Here is a 19,096-nt window from a genome sequence, read left to right as displayed (position 1 = left end):
AGTGGACGTCTGTCCAGTATGACAAGAATGTGTTGTGACCCTATGTAAACTGACGTTTGTTGTACCTATGTCGCTGACAAAGACAGCACGTTATTCAGTGTCTCGGGTCTCAGCTAGACTGTATTTATTGTGAAGTCATCACCATCTACTTTGCATTGGGGTAAGTAGAACAACTTTACATGTATTTCATGTCAACTTCATGAACAAAATGCCTGTGATGTGTTACGTGGATGAGCATGTATTACCAGTAGACAGTAAATGCAATAATTCCGAATCACTAAAATCGTAATAAATTACAGTTATAATTTGAGAGATTGTATTGTGAGAATACAGGTAAAGACTATTTCAGCTGAATGGATACGTTTTACATGTACTATGGCGTTTCTGCTTCAATGTTAGACTCGGAGACGTACGTATCATTAACATCTACCTCCGAGACAAGTGACGAGTTGACCATGGCAGCAGACCGAAAGTAAGATTGACGTCTTGGTTATAAGAAACGTTATTGTGACGTTTACGTTTATTTCGAAACAGTTAAAGTCATCTTAGAAAAATATCTCAAAATGAATAGCTTAAAATAGAGGATTCTAAACGCCTACTTGATTCTTGGTTATAATAGGTGAGGTGAAATGGGATTATTGCACTTAGATAGCGACGTGTGTGTGTGTGTGTGTGTGTGTGTGTGTGTGTGTGTGTGTCTACTTGTACAGTGTACGGACTAATGTCGATCTTATAGTGCCAACCCACTGATATACCATGCCGTAGTTTAACATGAATACCACACTCAAACACCAAGCCGATGACACCAAGCCGACGAATCTTTTAAACGTCTTAACGTATGACGCGGCCGGGGATCGAACCCTTAACCTTACGCTCTCCGGGCGGACCCTCTACCAATAGACCACTTGATTGATTACGTGTCATCATACCCTGAAGACGTTGAACGGTGTTTATACCATCCATCACTGGTTTGTCTGATCCTGGCCTGACCTGTTTAATTAGGGCAGTCGTTATTCAACTGGAATATTGCTGAATGGGCCGTTAAACACTAAAACGTCTTGACACCTGGACTTTGTGGGTCCAACATTGTTTAAAACATAATTGCAGGCCTTTTTAGCCCTGCATTAGTTGTTAAATTCATGATCATATTCAGTTATTTCTGTGTTTCAGTTATGTTTTGTTTCAAGGTCCCATGAGGTTATATATGGATGCCAACAACGTTTTTGAAGATCGGACACGTGTCTCCCAAGTTGGGCGATATCACTTACATAAGTTAGTGGCCAAGACATAAGAAAGAGCTTAAAGACGGAAAAATTCATCGCACCACGAATGGAATGGAAACCGCCAATGGCACTGATCTGGATGATGACATTCAGAGTATGGGGTATATAAGACTCCATTGGAGTTTATAAAAAGATGCATTTGACAAATGATAACATATATTAGCCAACTTAACAAAGAGTGTCTTCAGTCGTTGTGGGAGGGGCATCTGCAGCCGAGTGGGGTAGATTTGATCAAACCACATTTACCATCAGTCCCTAAAACTGCAGCAAAGGGGACCACTTGATGCGGCTGTGAAGACTAAAGTTTTGTTCTAGAACTGAACAAATTGCAGCCCCACATTCCAATCCAAAATAGTGATGATCATTATGTGAATGGACCACTGAACATCAGTGGTGATATGCGGTTTTCACGTAAAGGGTTTCACGCCACTTTAAGCAATATTCAAGCAATGTCACGGGGGGACACCAGAAATGAGCTTCACACTTTGTACCCATGTCGGGAATCGAACCCGGGTCTTCGGCGTGACGAGCGAACGCCTTAACCACAAGGCTACCCGACCGCCCCTCCTACCGTATAGCATCCACCAATCACCATATTTTCATTTTCAAAGTAAGTGTCCTGAAAAGGTCATGGTATGGGATTTCACCGCGCATCATGTGGCCAAGAGACGGACCTAATTTGGTATATTCCTCTGAATTGTCTGCCATACAACTCAAGCAGCATGCGTCTTTCCAAGAAATTTAAACAGAATGTAAATGATGTAAGATGCACAATGTCTTGAAAGTAAATGCTTTATATACCTTTTGAAAACACCATACCAAACATCAATGTATTATTGTCCACATTAGCTTAATATATATTTCATGCAAAAAGAGATAGAAAATGATGTGACGTGATAAACACAATGAGAATGATGTCTGTACATCTACTCTCTCTCTGATTTGTAGGATAGGTCTGTGGCCTGTCAGTATTCCTAAATAAGGACTTGACTGGAAATATGCCTCAGAGGTTAAAACAAGTTAGGCTTCTAATTTTCTCAGCAGGGTTATTGTTTTGTTATAAGGACATGTTTGGGTTGACTGAGGTGAGGTGTGGTTAAATGGGGTTTAACGTCGCATCCAAGATTATTGCACTTATATAGCGACGTGCATGCACGTGTATGTATGTTTGTGTGGCTGCTTGTACTAGTCCGGACTGATGCCGATTTATAGCGCTAGCTCACTGAGATACCATGCCGCAGTTTAACATGAATACCCCACTCAGACACAGTATACTGATTCCGAGCCGACCAGTCCTTGTTTAGCCCCTTAATGCCGAGCACCAGACAGGGTAACAACAAGTACTATCTTTTAACGTCTTTTGGTATGACGCGGTCGGGGATCGAACCCCGGACCTTCCGCTCTCCGGGCGGACGCTCTACCACTAGACCACGGAGGCGGTCCTTGGGTTGACTGAATCTGGGTTGACCCCACAGCACCTGTAGTGGCTGTCTCGTGATTGCGGTGTGCGAGTCGTGTGTTTTTAACGCACTGAACAATTTTCCAGAACAATGATCAACAGGCGTTTCAGTTTCCAGAAATATTTAGGTAAAGAGAGTATACATCAGATCTGTAATGTCGCTTGGTTGAATAGTGATGTCGTTGATTATTGTATGCTTTTGTGAATCACATATACAACCAGGAAACAAATACGCATCATCAATGGCGTAGATAAATACTTCATTTAAGAGGCAGTCAAGGAAACTATATGTGATCAGATTAATAGTTGTCGCGTTCAGTATGGATTGCAGCTGTGACATAGATACAACGTGCGCTAGTATCATTTAACTGGGCGCCCTACATGTCCCTTAGAGTATGAAACAATGCAGTCTGATCATGTTAAACAGTTGTAACGGGTCAGTAACAAACGAATAATGATAAGGTGCCAGTCTCGCTGATATTATCCGCAAGAAGAAGTGTTCCATTACATGTCCGGCGTTAACAACACTCTTCGGATCTGAAGATTTGTCTTACTGTGGCTGCCAGTGTAGCTGTCTGCAGGGATGACATTCGAGTACTTGGGGTAGAGTGAGTGAGTTTGCTTCAACGCCACTTAATATTATATCAGTTAAATAACGACGCGGTGGATGAAAAAGATTCGCAGTGACGTAGTTCTTAGACGTTAAACACAATCACTGGTATGGAACTTACAAACCTAGAAATTATTAGTGTGAAACAGGATTCGAATTCATAGGGTTCTGGCATATCTAATAGACGCACTGCTACGCAGCGACGCCTTAAGACGAGAGGGTCCCCCGTGATAGCATTATGGTCCATTTAGAAAGACTGGTTGAGTGAGTGAGTGACTCTAGTTTAACACCACTGATGTTATATGTATATCACAGCGGGCCAGCAATTACACGCATTGCAACCCACCTCAAACATAACAGTCCTTTGGCAAACATCGCAATCCACATACATACTTAACAACCAACAATCCATGTGAGATGTAATAATCCCTACACACAAGAATCCAAATGGACGTATATAGGTTATTACAAGAGTGTGTGTGGCATACTGATTATATAAAGTGTACTGAGTGTCAGAATCCTTGTAGTTCCCGAGCAAGAGCGAGGGTAATACACGGTTGCAAGCTTCATAAAATCCGTTTTTAATCCCTTTGAGCTCCCCTTAAGTAAAACCCATCGATCACGACCGCATTCTTAGAAAACCAAAATTTTGGAATAACGTTAGCAATCTTCAGCGATGAATTCATTCGTGTGACGCCATTCCGAACTTGCGTCACAAAAAGTTTCGAATGACGTCAACAATGACGTGTGGATGACGTAAACTAAACACTGGCTCGCATGAAGTGATATTTGCCCGAGTGGACATACGATTTTATCAACTGTTTCTGACGCTATGGTTACAAATACAATGCACACAAAACGTTAGGGCGACATTTAAACGTAACAGTCTACCTGCACTGATTGCAGTCCACGTGTTCATGTAACAATCAGGATGGTCATCTGGCATTATATGGTCATATGTAGCAATCCATAATATATATCAAGCAATCCTTGTACACAAGCCAAATGATCATCAAGCAATCCATGTGTACTTGTAATAGTAAAAGATTATCGTTTAGCAATCCATGTGCACTTGTACCAATCCAGATGACGTACATCAATCTACGTGCATATGTTGCAATCCAGATGAGCATCTAGCAACCCACGTGTACATGTAACGATCCAAGTGATCAAATAGAAACCGGCGTGTACTTGGAACAATACAGATGATCACCTAGCAACCCACATGCACATGAAACAATCCATATCATCATCTAGCAACTCATCTGCGTATGAAACATTCCACATTACCATAAGCCATCCACTTGCACGTGTAACAATCTAGATGATGATCTAGCAATTGATGTGCACTTGTAACAACCCAGATGATACTCTAGCAATCCACGTGCCTACAGGACCATCAAGATGATCACATAGCCAATAACCTGCAACAATCGAGATATTCACGTACAACCGACATTGGCGCTAAGGTCACAGAGGACTTCAGTGACGACTGACCTACTTCTGAGTCGCATCCTGTCCATAAGCCGCCGTGGATTCCCGACACCGTTTGTGCAAAACAACCTTCTGCTGGTGTATCACCCGTGACTTTGTGACATACGTCACAATATAATTTGTCTGGATAACACAAGTCCTCGGCACAAAAGTGTGGCACGAAGTCACAAGGGATGATTAATGGGCACAGTGACATCAAAAGTTATATCTCATAGACATGAACTATCAAGCAAAAGGAGCTGTAGTGTGATCTCAAAAACCTCCTGTGACGGCATCTATACTAGCCACATAAAGAAACTATGCACGGAGAAAATATAGATATAAGGGCACACCCTCCATATATGAAATATAGGTTTGAACACAGCAATTATTGGTGACATTCAAACGCTCATGCACGTGCCATGCGATATGACGTCATTTATGGGGGCCTATGGACGTGCAATGTGTTACTGCAGGTGCATCCTGTGCAGCTGTACACAGTATGTGCAAATCAAAATTCGGTGTCACTTTGGAAAGCATGATCTGTGGTCATTCAAAATTCAAAACTTCTCAGGCGCAGACACAAGCATATCACAAGCAAATCATGCCAAGATTGACAGCTGCACAGCGTCATGAAGCCATTGGAATGATCCGAGCGGGAATGAGGCAACAACAGGTGGCAACACATTTCCAATGTCATCGTAACACGATATCGGTATTGGTGAGGCGTTATCAGAACACAAATGACGTTGCCGACCATCCACGTTTAGGACGTCCACGAGTAACGACGCCAAGACAGGACAGATGGATTCAAGTTACACATCTCCGACACAGGTTCAAAACGGCAGTAACGACGTACCAGACAATGCCTGGACTGCGCCGTATCCATCCCAATACTGTCATGAATCGTTTAGGTCAGTACAGGATTCGACCACGACGCCCTGCCATACGTCCCATCCTGACACACCGTCATCGAGACAACCGTCTAAGATGGTGTCGTAATCATGTTCGCCAACCTCGAATATGGTGGAGAAATGTTGTCTTTACAGATGAATCGAGGTTCAACATTTCCCACAGTGACGGGCGCCAACGTGTCTACCGGCGTTTGGGAGAACGTTATGCACGCATCTGTATTGTGGAGAGGAATCGTTTTGGAGGTGGCTCTGTGATGATTTGGGGTGGGATAACAGCACGGCACCGAACCCCTTTGGTGGTTGTTCAGGGCAATCACACCGGTGTTGGCCACAGAGATCAGATTCTGAGGCCTGTGGTCATTCCTTTCCTGCAACGTCATGGCCTGGGATTGACATTTCAACAGGACAACGCTCGTCCTCACACGGCTAGGGTCGCAATGGATTTCCTTCACCATAACAATGTCATGTTACTGCCATGGCCTGCAAATTCCCCAGATCTCTCCCCAATAGAGCATGTGTGGGATGAAATGGAGCGCCGTCTGCGTCATCTTCCACATCCGCCAGATAACGTCCGTGACTTGGCACAGGATTTGAGGAGGCTATGGCAGGCCATTCCCCAAGCCTCCAATGCCCATATGGTGGAGTCCATGCGTCGCCGATGCACTGTTGTGATTCACGCACAGGGTGGTCATACCCGTTATTGACATTTTGACTTTGTCGTTTGACCCCCTACTCCATTTTGATCTTCTGACGTCATCGCAACAGATGTTGTTCAGGTCCCGTTGACATTTTCTTATGGTCCGATCATTCAGCTGCTACAGCGTCTGCATCATTTTGTGATTGCTGTGTTGTATTTCAATCCAGAATATATCTTCTCCATGCACAGTTTCTTTATGTGTCTAGTATATTATTTTGTGAAGTTTATGATATTCGTGTATAAGATAGATACGCGATTAGTTGCAAAGAACAATGAAGAACGAATCGTGGTTTATGTATAAGATATAAACCGCCTCCGCGGGCTATCCGTGAAAATAATGCAGTCTGGCAAAGGAAAAGCCCGCGTATATCCTATACATAAACCGACAGATATGAAGATGCTTTTTGTTTACAAGACATAACTTTAATTCTGAAATTTCAATTGTAGCACTCGAAGGTTCTCAGTCAAAAGCACATAGCTCGAGAATCCCGTGGGCAGAGGAATTTTCGGAGAAAAGAACTACCTGTTGTAACAATGGTGATGCATCACTGGAGGTTTATAATTTGATGTAGTCCCACTGTAGAATAGATACCTCTTTATTATAATTAGGAACCTAGCTAAAGAGGTATCTCTTCTACAGTGGGATTACATCAAATTTCCAAACACAGTAGGTTTATCTCCTTTAATAAACCACGCTTAGATGCGATCCATTATTGGCTACAAATAGAGTTCTTTGGGATTGTGGTAAGTTTCTTTTCTTTCTTTTGAGTTTCTTTGTGGTAATCTTCGAAAATCATGAAAACAATGGAACAATCATTGTTTTCATGATTTTCGAAGATTACCACAGCCACGTGACGTGATCGAACGCATTGTCGCTAATAATTGAAGATTGCGTTGTTTTAACAACAAATTAACTCCATTTGGAATAAGGAAACTCCATTTTTCAAACTTATCGTTGAAAAAGACCACGGGTAATGTACAGCATAATTACTAAGGCTCAGAATTTACAAAATTTATTCACAAGACACATATAATCTCTCGTTGCTCGTAGGTTATTAATTTCTAAATCGAGTATTGACTGGCTTTAGATGCGAGTACAAAGTTGCAACAAAAGTCTATTTGCAGCACACGTCACAAACTTCAGGAGACTTAAAACAGAAGCTGTAATAAATCTATGTATTGTTCCGCATCCAGTCATCCAATGAATGTGTCATATGTTGATTATTTTCAGAAAGTCAAGTGTGCATCATCATATTATTCCTATTCGCAGTAATATAGGAGCGCCACCTGCAATCAGAATTTGTCGTATGACCCAGTCCGACTTAGCTGCCCCCATTTCCGATGTTTCCTCTGTCATCATTTGCTTCCAGCGTCTCCTCATGAGGTGGTACTCCAACGTCATATTAGGAAGGATATGTGCCTCATCTTCCACTCTACCCATCTTTCTTCGATCGTCTTGTAAGCTGCACGAAGCATGTCCTTCTGACAATAAGTGACGGGGCCAACAGCTTACATATACTGAGTTATCTAGCAATAGTGACTGGTGTTTTTCCCTCCCACCTCTGGCATTCCATGTATACAGTGTGATTTTTTCTGAAACAGAAAGAGTGTTTATGGCATAATCTCAACACAAAGCAGTCATTTCTACATGTTTGAAATCACAATAATCAGTGACTTACCAAACATTAAATATCTGAAGGCAAAGTGCCTGAAGGCTCTCGACTTGTTAAAAGTCATTTCAAATTCCGAGTGGGGAGGGGATCAGACCACCCTCCTTCACGTGTACAGAGAGTTAATACGCTCCAAACTGGACTATGGTTTCATTGTCTATGGTGGAGCCTGCAAAAGCAATTTAGAAAAATTGGACACTGTACACCACCAAGGCCTAAGACTCTGTCTTTCTGAGCTTTCTGGACCTCTCCCGTGGACAGTTTGTATGTGGAGGCCGGTGAACCTTCACTCGAACTGCGCCGCATTAAACTTTCACTGCAATATATCACTGAATTGCACTCAGATAAATCTTATCCAGCATACAATTGTGTGTTCCACCCTCATTATGAAAACCTGTTTCAAAATCTATCAAACCTGGTTCCACCACTTGGAATCAAAATTTAACCACACATCACTACAGCTAACATGGATTTAAATATTATTTCACCTCACCGTCTTCTGTCTTCTCCTCCCTGGCAGATGGTGCCATCATTGGATCCAGAACTGTCTCCCTCAAGAATACCAGACACCAGTTCAATTTTTACTGCTGAGGCCAAAGCTTTCTTCACAGCTTTGACCTATATCAAACATCAAAACCAATAAAAAAAAATCATCATTTTCTCCGATTCAATATCATGCCTTCAGGCACTTAAAAGTATCTCCTCAAATCATCCTATAATCCTTGACATTTTAGAACTCTATAATGATCTTTCTACTGGCCAATGTGACATCGTCTTTTGCTGGTTACCAAGTCATGTAGGCATAACAGGTAACTCAAAAGCCGATACTGCAGCTAAAGCAGCTCTTGACAAACCGTTGTCTCCACTCTTTATCCCGTACAGTGATTTCAAACCAACCATCAAATCTTATACTCGGGATCTCATGCAAAAGAGGTGGGACACCCAAGTAGGAAGCAATAAACTACACGAATTGAAACCAACAATCGGTCATACCTTGGGTTGTCAGTCAAGACATGACGAGAGGTCGTTTTACGACGGTGTCGTATTGGCCACAGTCGGTTTACACACGAATATCTGCTTAAGACAGATGAGGACGAACCTCCTAAGTGTGTCCCTTGTGATGAAAGGTTCACCGTCAAGCATATATTGCTTGACTGTGTGGACTTTGCAATCGCAAGGGATTCACATTATCAAAGTGTAAATCTAAAAGATCTCTGTTCCCGTGTCAGCGGGCATCTCATCATAAATAACTTGAAAGAAATTGGTCTGCATAATAAATTTTAAATATGTATGTGAATAATTAAATGCTTGTTTTTAAATTTGATGTGATGCTATAAGCAACTGACATTATTAAAGGCTCTGTCCATCAATTGTCATCAATTGTTTTTTAATATGACATTGCTTAAATAACTAAATTGTGTATACATCAGCTTGGTCTCGTCGCTATATGGCTGAAATAATGCCGATGCGACGTTAAATTTTAACTCACTCACTCGCACTTGACACCCCAAGAGGTGCTACAGTAAAAAACCTGAGTCATCGTTTACTCTGTTAAATCGTTCATTTTGTTTGGACTTTCAGGTACCAGGAAGATTAAGATATTGAACATGGAACGCACATTAGTTCATAAATACAGGTATGTCTTGTTTTTGAATCTTTGCTGACGATGTGTCGATATTATATAAGACATAATATATGGTTGTTACATTTACCTTTGAAACGTAAATCCCAATCTGGCATGTTAAAAAAAGTAAAAAATCCTGATCCACCACCCAGGTAAATGACCAGATACCTCCGTAAAGTTTCTGGTCTCCAAAGAATTGTTTGACTCATTGGGGATCTGCCTGCACGGAGGACGCGGTACACAACCCAGCAACAGTTTTGTTTCAGTAAGGAATAGTGACCCGTGCTTTTTTGTTTATTCCAAAAGGTTGTCATATCAGTCAGTCAGGTCTAACTTTGTGGAGGGTATCTTAAACGTGTAGTCAGGATCCATGCCCTCTTCTTTGATGTCTCCCTGCAGGCTACTATTGCATTTATTTTCTTTCTTCTTAAACCCACATTTTGATTTCTTATCTTGTGGCCACCAGCTTACATATACACCGTTACTCAGCACAACGATGCATGTCCGACCTGACTGACTCCAACGGGCATCCATATATAGATAACATGGTTACTGAAAAAAAACAAGGGTAAATGAACAATTACCACTTACTTGTATTCGAAGTATTAAAATGGCCTTGTAAAATTGATAAATCGTATTATTTCTCAGTTGGAAACTAGAAGAAGTAAAGTTTAATATCAGAACTTGAATTCATTAGTCTTTTGTATAGTCTTCCGCACATCATGTTATATACAACTACATGCTTTCGGTTTGACTTTCTTCAGATTAAAAAAAGATATTGCCTGAATTTTGTTTATTTCCCCTACCAAGTATCGAAACATATCCTAGTTGAAAAGAACTGATAAATAATGCAATGTGTGTTTTTCGACATATGAAATATACAGATACTCCATGTCTCGTTAAATATAAATTGATCTCAATGCTGCGCAATGAAATTAAATTTCTAAAGCAGGTAAAAAAGTGACCATTAGGGATTTGTTAATGTTTTTTTTGTTTTTTAAAGTAGCACGCAGCTATATCCCAGCTATATAACGGTGGTCTGTAAATAATCGAGTCTGGACCAGACAATTCAGTGAATGACATCATGAGCATCGACCTACGCAGTTTGGATATGATGACATGCATCAACAAAGTCAGCGTGCCTGACCACAAATCCCGTTAGTTGTCTCTTACGACAAGCATGGGTTTCTGAAGACCTATTCTAACCGCAATTTTAAACATAAAGGTAGCCAGAGACAACATGAAATGATGATTATTGTCAAATGTTTAAATAACAGTCGCAGTAATGCTACATACTGACAGACCCGTGAAGATCCGAGGTAGAATAGGTCTTCAGCAACCCATGCTTTCCGTAAAAGGCGACTATGATTGTCGTAAAAGGCGACTAACGGGATCGGGTGGTCAGGCTCGCTGACTTGGTTGATACATGTCATCGATCCCAATTGCGTAAGTCGATGCTCGTGATATTAATCTCTGGATTGTTTGGTCCAGACTCGTTTATTTACAGACCGCCGACATATAGCTTGAATATTGCTGAGTGCGGCGTTAATCAACAAACAAACAAAACAAACATACTGACAGCTAGTCCATACAGTGGCTTTGGAGTCGCTTGATTCAGTATATCATTCTCAGTCTGCAGCATATTCACATTCACTGATTATTGTATGGCCTAATGGTGTTTGAAGACGATGATTTACTCCAACAATGACAACATCATAATATAAATTTCCTTCTTAAGATCAGCTTGTAAGGTAATGGTTCAACGATGTCTCCGTTTTAGCTGTATGAAGTGACATTTCAGTTTTTACAAAGCGATTATAAAAAGTGCGTTTCAGAAGGTTAGAGGTATAAGTCCACCGTTGGATTCTAGGTTGGAATCGGTCCCAATTAACCTATGCTGTCGTAAATGTCACGTTGGATCGAGTGGTAAAGCGCTGAAACTTTATTGCGTGCCATCATACCCAGACAGGGGTGGATCTTGTTCGAAATGTGAATAGCTGGACAGACGCTATTATTTTCAGAACATCATGATCACATTGATATCAATATACAATATATATGTGTACATGTTTGGAATCGATAATGTGAGAGATACAAAACATTATCATACGTAACTCTTCTTTAGTAACATTTCCCGAGTCTAGAAACATACATTGGCGTGACTGTTTTAATTCTGAGATATGTCCATATTTCAAGAACAGCATTGGTAAAATTGTATTACATGTAATGACAGGTCTGTTTTAGTAACTGAGACAGAGAAAGACAAAGAAACTCCAAACGTTTTCATACTAAGAAGACTACAGTTATTATGTTTTATTTTTTTTAATTTTCTTGCTTAGAAATATTCATTAAAGCATTAATGCGCAGTGAAGATTTTATATTTCAGTTTTTGAACTCTTCCAACAATTATCTTTCTTTTAAACTTCTTGTGACTTATCAAATAATATCAAGTTTTCTGTATATCACTTAATGTATTACACACAGTTTAATACAGTACAGTGTCTATACATGATTGATATTGTAGTACTCACACCATGATCTGAGTACATCTGAAATGAGGCGTCAAATTAAAGGACGATTAAGGTACAAGCAGCGGGAATGAAGACATGTACATCTCTAGCAAACTTAAATCACCATGTGTTGAATGTGGAAAACATACCTTGTGTCAGATTCGGATTGAAACATTTCTTGTTCTTCGGGAATAAGTAGGGATGACATTCTTTGTATTACTGAAACATATTTGACAGAAATAGTGTGAACCCCTGAAGTAGCACATAAGTCAATAGTCTAGGGAATGCAATTTATATTTCGACCATTAATAAACTACAGTGAACTGCCCCTCACTCCACTCGGCCTGCGTCATTAAGATCTTTCTGGACTACCCCTCTCATTCACTCCAGTCTGAGCTGCCCCTCTCATTCACTCAAGAATGTGCTGCCCCCGCATTAAGTCCAGTCTGTGCTACCTCTCTCATTCACTCCAGTCTGTGCTACCTCTCTCATTCACTCCAGTCTGAGTTGCCCCTCTCATTCAATCCAATCTGTGCTGCCTCTCTCATTCACTACAATCTGTGCTACCCCTCTCATTCACTACAGTCTGTGCTGCCTCTCTCATTCACTCAAGTCTGTGCTGCCTCTCTCATTCACTTCAGTCTGTGCAGCCTCTCTCATTCACAACAGCCTGTGCTGCCCCTCTCATTCAATCCAGTCTGTGCTGCCTCTCCTATTCACTACAATCTCTGCTGCCTCTCTTATTCACAACAATCTGTGCTGCCTCTCTCATTCACTACAGCCTATGCTGCCTCTCTCATTCACTACAGCCTGTGCTGCCTCTCTTATTCACTTCAATCTGTGCTGCCCCTCTCATGCAATTCAGTCTGTGCTGCCTCTCCTATTCACTACAATCTCTGCTGCCTCTCTTATTCACCACAATCTGTGCTGCCTCTCTCATTCAATACAGCCTGTGCTGCCCCTCTCATTCACGCAGGTCTGTGCTGCCTCTCTCATTCACTCCAGTCTGTGCTGCATCTCTCATTCACTTCAGTCTGTGCTTCCTCTCTCATTCACTCCAGTCTGTGCTGCCTCTCTCATTCACTTCAGTCTGTGCTGCCGCTCTAATTCACATAAAACTGTGCTGCCTCTCTCATTCACTACAACCTATTGCTTCTATAATTCACTACAGCCTGTGCTGCCTCTCTTATTCACCACAATCTGTGATGCCCTTCTCATTCACTACAACCTATTGCTTCTATAATTCACTACAGCCTGTGCTGCCGCTTTCATTCAATGCAATCTGTGCTGCCGCTCTAATTCAATCAAGTTTGTGCTGCCCCTCCCATTCACTACAGCCTGTGCTGCCTCTCCTATTCACTTCAATCTGTGCTGCCTCTCTCATTCACTCCAATCTGTGCTGCCCCTCTCATTCACTACAGTCTGTGCTGCCACTCCCATTCAGTACAGTCTGTGCTGCCCCTCTCATTCACTTCAGTCTGTGCTGCCGCTCTAATTCACATAAAACTGTGCTGCCTCTCTCATTCACTACAGCCTGTGCTACCTCTGTCATTCACTACAGCCTGTGCTGCCTCTCTCATTCACTCCAGTCTGTGCTTCTTCTCTCATTCACTTCAGTCTGTTTCAGCTCTCATTCACTTCAGTCTGTGCTTCCTCTCTTTCACTTCAGTCTGTGCTGCCGCTCTAATTCACATAAAACTGTGCTGCCTCTCTCATTCACTACAGCCTGTGCTGCCTCTGTCATTCACAACAGCCTGTGCTGCCCCTCTCATTCACTCAGGTCTGTGCTGCCTCTCTCATTCACTCCAGTCTGTGCTGCCTCTCTCATTCACTTCAGTCTGTGCTGCCTCTCTCATTCACATAAAACTGTGCTGCCTCTCTCATTTACTACAGCCTATTGCTTCTATAATTCACTACAGTCTGTGCTGCCTCTCTCATTCACAACAGCCTGTGCTGCCTCTCCTATTCACTCCAATCTGTGCTGCCCCTCTCATTCACTACAGTCTGTGCTGTCACTCCCATTCAGTACAGTCTGTGCTGCCCCTCTCATTCACTTCAGTCTGTGCTGCCGCTCTAATTCACATAAAACTGTGCTGCCTCTCTCATTCACTACAGCCTGTGCTGCCTCTGTCATTCACTACAGCCTGTGCTGCCTCTCTCATTCACTCCAGTCTGTGCTTCCTCTCTCATTCACTTCAGTCTGTGCTTCTTCTCTCATTCACTTCAGTCTGTTTCCTCCCTCATTCACTTCAGTCTGTGCTTCCTCTCTTATTTACTTCAGTCGGTGCTTCCTCTCTCATTCACTTCAGTCTGTGCTGCCGCTCTAATTCACATAAAACTGTGCTGCCTCTCTCATTCACTACAGCCTGTGCTGCCTCTCTCATTCACAACAGCCTGTGCTGCCTCTCTCATTCACTTCAGTCTGTGCTGCCTCTCACATTCACATAACACTGTGCTGCCTCTCTCATTCACTACAGCCTGTGCTGCCTCTCTCATTCACAACAGCCTGTGCTGCCCCTCTCATTCACTACAGCCTGTGCTGCCTCTCCTATTCACTTGAATCTGTTCTGCCCCTCTCATTCAATCCAGTCTGTGCTGCCTCTCCTATTCACTACAATCTCTGCTGCCTCTCTTATTCACCACAATCTGTGCTGCCTCTCTCATTCACTACAGCCTATGCTGCCTCTCTCATTCACTACAGCCTGTGCTGCCTCTCTTATTCACTTCAATCTGTGCTGCCCCTCTCATTCAATCCAGTCTGTCGAGCCTCTCTTATTCACTATTCTGTGTTGTCTCTCTCATTTACTAAAGTATGTGCTGCCTTCCTCATTCACTTCGATCTATGCTCCCTCTCTGATTTACTGAAACCTGCGATGCCCTTCACTCCAATCCAGTCTACTCTGCCCCTTTCGTTTACTCCATTGTGCTGCCCCTCTCATACATTCCCTCTCTACTGTCATTACATGTACTCCGCTCCAGTCTGTGCTGCCCTCCATTTCACTCCATTCTGTACTGCCCCCCTCATTCACTATACAGTACACAACATCTCTCATTCACTCCTCTCTGTGCTGCTCCTCTCATTCACACCAGTCTATGCTGCCTCTCCTGTTCTGTCCCATCAAGCCTTATTCCACTACTCACCTTGTTTTCGGACCTCCTCCTCCTCTTCCTGCAGACCTCGAAAAGATGAGACCTCGAATCTACTTGTTTCACTTTCGTTTCAATACTCGTGTAAACCACCAACTCGTTTTCCTTTCGGTTTGAAAAAGTGATGTTTTTTCTAATTTTAGTAATTTTATATAACTTATAAACAAAGACTATGTAGGCAGACACGAATACAGTGAGTATGTATTTGCTATCGATGTGACATCCTGTCGAGTTATCACAAAGTTCGCACATGGAAGGAAAGCCCCCTCTCTCTCACGGATATTATATGAGAGCGTATTTACGGACTAACAAAAACTCTTCAACCAGCCAGATGAAAATGTCTCACATCACTAACCCGGCTTTGTGTTTCTATGGACGAGGGGCCGTGCTGCATAGACAAGCTAAATGTTGCCTTAAATTACAATAGAAGTTCGTGTGTGTGTGTGTGTAACGGGGGCGTGTGTATGATATATACAGTTTGTGTCTGAGTGTAACAGGGGCGTGTGTATCATATATCCAGGCTGTGTATCATATACTCAGTATACAGGTTGTGTCTCAGTGTAACGGGGGCGTGTGTATGATATATACAGACTGTCTGAGTGTAACGGAGTCGTGTGTATGATATATACAGACTGTGTCTGAGTGTAACAGGGGCGTGTGTATGATACATACAGACTGTGTCTGAGTGTAAAGGGGCGATACAGGCTGTGTCTGAGTGTAACAGGGGAGTGTTTTTGATATATACAGACTATGTCTGAGTGTAACTGAGCCGTGTGTATGATATATACATGCCGTGTCTGAGTGTAACGGGGACGTGTGTATGATATATACAGACTGTGTCTGAGTGTAACGGGGGCATGTGTATGATAATTACAGGCTGTGTCTGAGTGTAACAGGGGCGTGTTTGTGATATATACAGACTGTGTCTGAGTGTAACGGGGCCGTGTGTATGATATAAACAGTTTGTGTCTGAGTGTAACATAGGTGTGTGTATGATAAATTCTCTCATTGTGTCTGAGTGTAATGGGGGCGTGTGTATGCTATATACAAGCTATGTCTGAGTGTAAAGAGGGCGTGTGTATGATATAAACAGTTTGTGTCTGAGTGTAACAGGGGCGTGTGTATGATATATACAGTTTATGTCTGAGTGTAACAGGGGGTTGCGTATGATATATACAGACTGTGTCTGAGTGTAACGGGGGCGTGTGTATGATATGTACAGGCTATGTCTGAGTGTAACAGGGGCATGTGTATGATATATACAGACTGTGTCTGAGTGTAAAGGGGGAGCGTGTATGACATACATGTATACAGACTGTGTCTGAGTGTAACGGGGACATGTGTATCATATATACAGACTGTGTCTGAGTTTAAAGAGGGGTTGCGTATGATATATACAGACTGTGTCTGAGTGTAACAGGGGCGTGTATATGATATATACAGTTTATGTCTGAGTGTAACAGGGGGCTGCGTATGATCTATACAGACTGTGTCTGAGTGTAACGGGGGCGTGTGTATGATATGTACAGGCTATGTCTGAGTGTAACGGGGGCGTGTGTATGATATATACAGACTGTGTCTGAGTGTAAAGGGGGAGCGTGTATGACATACATGTATACAGACTGTGTCTGAGTGTAACGGGGACATGTGTATCATATATACAGACTGTGTCTGAGTGTAAAGAGGGGTTGCGTATGATATATACAGACTGTGTCTGAGTGTAACAGGGGCGTGTATATGATATATACAGTTTATGTCTGAGTGTAACAGGGGGCGTGTGTATGATCTATACAGTTTGTGTCTGAGTGTTATTTCGTGATATTCACAGGCATTTATGTTTGCGGGCCTAGTTAGACAGATTCCCAGATGGATATTTAGTTTGTGCTCAACAACTCTGGATCAGCTTTGAGGGGAGTGCGTTGTGAATGTTTTGAAAGCGTGCCAGGTATCGTGGCATATGCAGAGATAACGATTTCGCTCTCGTTTTACAAGAACGCAGCGATTTCTGAGGAACTGGGTTTGCAGGAGGTTTTCATTTTATATGATGGTCATTAAAGCTGCACACACACAATGTAGCCAATGTGCTGGAGTAGACACTGACGCAGCCAGGAACATCACGCGATGCATATCAGTATTAGTGTTGTAAGAGCTTGGTAAGATAGTAAACATTATCATCATCATCGTCCATTGTCATCGTTATTCTCTCATACCCCTGACACGATCAACCCAATCCCAGTCCCATTATATTTCAACAAATACAAGCGACAAAACAATTACCATATATAAAATAAATCTCTGCTGAATGAATTTTACGATTCCGATTCAATCACAAGCATGTGGTCAGCAATCACTATCAATTAGTGACGATACCAGGTGTTCACAAAAATGTAAGCTCATCCTGTCTCGCCGTGGCACCGTCCAAAACACACGCAAAGGCAAGTAAATTGGTCAACTGAACAAACATGGGAACATATGGTTCACGTCAATATAAGGACTTGTAGGTGACATTATTTGTCACTAATGGATCAAATTTGGAAATGTACTTAATCTCAAAGAAAACTAAGCAAGCCATGCAAGATTTCGTCAAGACCGTACGTCACTATCATGAAGTCATATCTCTCATTGTGACGCAGATGTGACGTCACAGACGTATAGACATGCGCCAACTTTTGTTTCCGCCACACATACTTTGCATATTGCAGTTACCTATAAATGTACATAGAACTATATAAGGATGCCTTGTAACACCATGATGAAGTGGGTAGAACATTTTCCCAGAAAGCAGACGGTCGGTGACATTTTTAAATCGGCGTTGTTGGTCCAGTATAATACAGACAGACAGACAGACACATTCGAACGGTTCATTTTGTCAGTGAACAATTGTAATAATGCATTTGTTATAGAAAATGTAGAAAATTCAAGCACTTGAACTATACAGTGTATGGGACATGTAACAAGTACACACACGTCGTAGTCGTAGACAGTGTCATGTATTTCAGAGATTTCATTGTTGAGAAAACTGTCAGAATAGCTCGTCCCTAAAGGCTGAGTTGATTGTGTATGGATTTCTGTTGTGTTTGGTGGTCAGTTTGTTGTTTAATGCCGCACTCAGCAATATTCGCTTCCCTTTCCTGTCGCCACAGCTCACACTGAACAGGAAGTAAGAACACCTGCCTGACCTACTTTTAGTGCAGTCTGACGACGAGGGAGGTGTTTGCAGTGCTGCAGTTATACGTATACACTGTACGTTGGTAGTTATCCGGGACACGTGAGAACCTTTTATGTTCTGTTTTGTTGGTATATTTATGTTGAATGATTATCTGCTTGTCCTGTCATTCATATTACAAATCATGAAGAGGTGTCCATGATGATATGTATAGACAATTTCACTGAATTACACCACGGTGGCATATTGTGACATGTTTCGTCAGACTCCATTACGTCAAACATCAAAAGGAAGCTAGAAAATTGCCAGGCGTAATAATGCAGTATTTACAAGAAGTTACTGGCTTAGTCTATTGTCACAATTGCCTAATGTGTTCGAGGAAGCAGAGCTTGATCACTCTGCAGCAACGATCATACTTTTTGGCTATTACAGAAAACCCTGAACATTAAAATCACGTATGATTTTGTAAACATTGATACAAGTCTGTAGCAGTTGTCTCCCTTGTATGCATTCTAAAAGAAAAAAACAATTTTGTGTTTTTGT

At 42.1% G+C, this 19,096-nt stretch overlaps 1 protein-coding gene and 1 long non-coding RNA gene across 4 annotated transcripts in view; one reads left to right on the top strand and one right to left on the bottom strand.

The window, feature by feature from the left end:
- Positions 1-7,433: 7,433 nt before the first annotated feature.
- Positions 7,434-15,737, bottom strand: LOC124151585. 2 transcript variants are annotated; one of them, XR_007220439.1, is made up of 5 exons: positions 15,382-15,737; positions 12,390-12,459; positions 9,819-10,282; positions 8,600-8,724; positions 7,434-8,029 (listed from the first exon to the last, which is right to left on the bottom strand). It is a non-coding gene; the product is annotated as an uncharacterized LOC124151585 (long non-coding RNA). The 2 variants fall into 2 exon arrangements; XR_007220438.1 differs by lacking the exon at positions 8,600-8,724 and having other exon boundaries at positions 15,382-15,727.
- Positions 15,738-18,513: 2,776 nt separating this feature from the next.
- LOC124151583 (caspase a-like) overlaps positions 18,514-19,096 on the top strand; it is a 43,652-nt gene continuing 43,069 nt past the window's right edge. The window contains exon 1 of one of the 2 annotated variants that reach the window (XM_048394472.1): positions 18,514-18,630. The gene's annotated coding sequence lies outside the window, so the exon portion shown is untranslated. Of the gene's footprint in view, positions 18,656-19,096 lie in introns of both variants that reach the window. The other variant, XM_048394470.1, reaches the window with a different exon arrangement.

This window comes from Haliotis rufescens, unplaced genomic scaffold (assembly GCF_023055435.1).
Source record: "Haliotis rufescens isolate VD_foot unplaced genomic scaffold, xgHalRufe1.0.p SCAF_13, whole genome shotgun sequence".
In the NCBI taxonomy this organism is placed as follows: Eukaryota; Metazoa; Mollusca; class Gastropoda; order Lepetellida; family Haliotidae; genus Haliotis; species Haliotis rufescens.
This window is presented reverse-complemented; position numbering and strand designations above follow the sequence as displayed.